The sequence below is a fragment of the Notamacropus eugenii genome, chromosome 1, assembly GCF_028372415.1.
Source record: "Notamacropus eugenii isolate mMacEug1 chromosome 1, mMacEug1.pri_v2, whole genome shotgun sequence".
NCBI classification, from domain to species: Eukaryota; Metazoa; Chordata; class Mammalia; order Diprotodontia; family Macropodidae; genus Notamacropus; species Notamacropus eugenii.
The window spans coordinates 524,931,816-524,935,776 of record NC_092872.1 but is presented as its reverse complement, the minus strand read 5'-3'; positions in this window follow the sequence as shown (position 1 = coordinate 524,935,776).

Sequence of the window (3,961 nt, the reverse complement as noted above, 5' to 3'; positions counted from 1 at the left end):
AGGTTATGGCCACTGCCTGTGCTACAGCTTCTTGGAGCTGAAGGTGAGAGCTGAGTGAATCAGGAGGATACGAAAGGTGGAGGAACAGCCCTAGGTGTTCCAGGAGGGCTGGCAGGTCAGGGCGATACAGACACAATGAATGAAGCAATCTTGCTTACAAGGAGTTTATGCAACTGCTCAATAAATATTTGTTGACTGACCAATGGGGAAGACAACAAGTATAAATGCAGGGTGCCCCAATAGTCTCACTGCAGTTATAGGCTGTGTGTGTGTGTGTGTGTGTGTGTTAGGGGGTGTATGTGTATACAAAAGAAGAGCTAACAGTTGCAGCCACAGAGCCTGCAGCTGTCCCCAAATGCACAGGATAACGTAGTTTAAGGCAATTACTTTCCAAACTTATTCCTCAGAACAATCCTTTGAGGTAGATGGTGCAAACATTATTCTTTCCATTTTACAGAATACAAAATGAGACCCTGCAAGGTTAAATGATTTTCCCACTATAACATATCTATGTGTCAGTTCAAAACTCAGGTCTGTTGACTTCATTTCAACATGAGTCATTTATTAAATGTCTGTGATGTGCCTACCATCCTGCTAAATGCAGGGAATAAAAAGATAAAATTAAAAAAAATAGAATCATTATCATAAGTTTAGAGCTAGAAGGCATGTCAGAGGCTACCTTGGCCAATGCTATCATGTCATAGAACAGGAACCAAAGTCTCTAGGGAATGAGGAACTTGACCATGGTAGTACATGTGGGATATGTTAGAGGTGGGATCTGAACCTTGGGCACATGACTCCAGAGCTAGTTTTCTTTTTGCTATACCATGCTTTCATTCCATTCTACCCAGGATGAGATGATGGGAAGAGTGAGCCTGTGTGTAGCCCAAAGAATATTTGTGGTTTTTGTGGAGCCAAACAGTGGCTTGAGTTACATGGGCTCTGAGATTCCTAGATCAACTTTCACCCTGAGGTCTGTTTGCCTTGATCTGGGTATACAAGTGATGTCAATAAAGTGGATATTTTACAGTCTCCCTTGGGTACCAAGGCTTTTGAAAGGAACCATATTCCTCAACCTCAGAATTCTTCTTCATGGCCTTTGCAAACAGTCCCCAATTCACCTAAAGCACTGTCTTCCTAGAGGCAGCTAGATGATGCAGTGGATAGAGTGCCAGACCTGGAGTCAGGAAGACTTATCTTCCTGAGTTCAAATCTGACCTTAGACACTTACCAGCTGTATGACCCTGGGCAAGTCACTTAACCCTGTTTGCTTCAGTTTCCTTGTCTATAAAATGAGTTGGAGAAGGAAATGGCAAACCACTCCAGTACCTTTGCCAAGAAAACCCCAAATGGGGTCCTGAAGAGTTGGACACAACTGAAACCACTGGACAACTACAGCACTGTGTTCCCAAAAGTACGTGAGTGAAGAAGTCTCCTTATGCATAGTCTAAGAGGCAATTGGGTAGATTTGATTGGTTCATGAGTATGTATATTTGCAAATGGAGAATTAAGTGGGCCCAGAAATCAATAGGATGAACTAGACTACCATGTTTTCAACAATCCCAAACCACTCCCTGGAATCAAAATCCATCTTTTAAACACCACTAGCTAATATTCTCCTAGGGATGCTATCTGACTGAGAAACATCAAATACCACAATTTGTAATCAGGTTGCTGAGGTCACCCAAAAAGTTGCAGGTCACCCAAAGGGTGGGGGTCGATTTGCTGCATAGTATTAGCAGTGATGAATTTTATGTAAGAAGTCACATAAAAGCTATGGAATGTTGCATTTAGAGTGAAGATTTGTGCTAGTCATTTTGGCCCTGATAATTACTACTTGTGTGCCATTGGACAAGTCTTCTGGCTTCATTTTCTTTACCTTATAAATGAGAGCTTTGAACAAGGATAACAAGATCATAGAGTTAGAGTTAGAAAGAACCTAGGGATCATCAAGCCCAAACCCTCTCATTTACAGATGAGGAAACTGAGACCCAGAAGTCTTAAATGGCTGGCCCAATGTCAATAGTAAGTCACAGGGTTACTTTGAACCTAGGTCTTCTGACTGAATGAACACCAAGGTTTCTTGTAGTTTAAAATCTATAATCCTGTGAAAATCCATGACTCATTTATCCATACCTTGTTACATTGCATTTCAGCATCTTCCTCTCCACTCCCTGGATGTTCACCTTATCTTACCCACACACACCACTTCCTGGCTACCTCTGTGCCATGCATGCTGCTGAGTGCCATTCTTTTCAACTCTAGCTCTGAGAACAATAATTAAATTACCACCATTCTTGGATCAATTGATAGTGCTCCCTGACCACCACTCCCCTAAATGTATTATCTTCCTTTATTGGAATATAAACTTAGAAACGAAGACTGTCTTATTGCTTGTATTTTCACCCTCAGTGCTTAACAGAGTGCCTGGAACATAGAAAGTACTTAATATATTCTATTTCATTCATTCACTCATTCATTCATTCATTCATTCATGTATTGGGAGAACAGATAGCCTGTGGGCTGACTTGGAACAGAGGACCTAAATCTGAATCCCAATTTTGCCACTTATCATCTGAAGGACCTTACATAGATCACTTAACCTTCTAGCCTCAGTTTCTTCATCTGATAAAGGGTTGGGCTTAGATGGTCTTTAAGTTCCCATCTAGCTTTAGATCAGTGTTCCTTTGAGATATTCTGATCCTTACCACAAGAAAGGTGGGAACCCTGCTGTTTAGCGAGTATTTTGTTTGATGATGGGGTAGGATGTCAGGATGGGCTAATGAAGCTCCTCCCTTTGCTCCCTTATACTTTCTTCCCTTCCCTCCCCCCTACAGTAGTCCAATGAATATTTATTAAGGGCTTCCCATGGACAGTTAGGTGGCACTAGAGTGGTGGGGCTGGTATCAGGAGGATCTGAGTTCAAATCCAGCATCAGACACTTACTAGCTGTGTGACTCTGGGAAAGTTACTTAGTGCTGTTTGCTTCAGTTCCCTCAGCTGAAAAATGAACTAGAGAAGGAAAAGACAAACCACTCCCTTATTTTTGCCAAGAAAATCCCAAGTGGGGTCACAGAGAGTCAGGCACGACTGAAACAACTCAACAAATATGCAAGATACAACAGACAATGATAACCAGTCCCTGCCATCAAGGAGCTTATGTTTTGCTGGTGTGGGGTACCAACATAGAAATGAATAAGAATATAAATGGCAACTTGCAGGGGAGAGCACACTAAGGACTTAAGGGATGAGGGAAGTCCTCTCTCAGAAGGTGATATAGGAACAGAGCCTTAAAGAAAGCTAGGAATTCCAGGAGGTAGAGGCAAGGAAAGGTTGTTTCATAGGTGTACAAAGGGGTTTTTGCAAATAAGCATCATGAACAAGGACATGGACAGGTACATATTCAGGTAGGTTACAATATGCAGGATCATATACATTCATACAAACCTGTATGAATATTGCATTAAGCTCTGGTCACAACTTCAAGAGCCCTGAGCTTGGGGGGGGGGGGGGGAACTCTTAAACATTAGGAACCAAGTAAACAATATTCCTTGGGATTTTATGAAAAGAAAGTCTTCTTTTCAAAAGAAGTGAAATCTGTCAGCAACCATATGAAAAAAATCCAAATAAGAGAAGTACAAATTGAAAAAAATACTCGTTTCATCTAATACCTATCAGATTAGCAAAAAGGAAAATGGAAATTCTTGGTAAAGAATGGAGATAGGGTGGAAGGCAATGAGAGGTAAGGTATTCTAATCCATTTTTAGGAACTGGTCCAATCATTCTATTTGTAATTATATGCGCTGAAAGTCACTACACTGTATATATTCTCCGACTCTAGCTAGGTATATTTTGCCCAGAAAGTCAAAGATATGGATGAATCATGATGGGAGTGGGGTTTAGGGGTGGGAACCAAAGGAAAAGGTCCAATGTACAGGCATGCCTTGGAGATACTATGGGT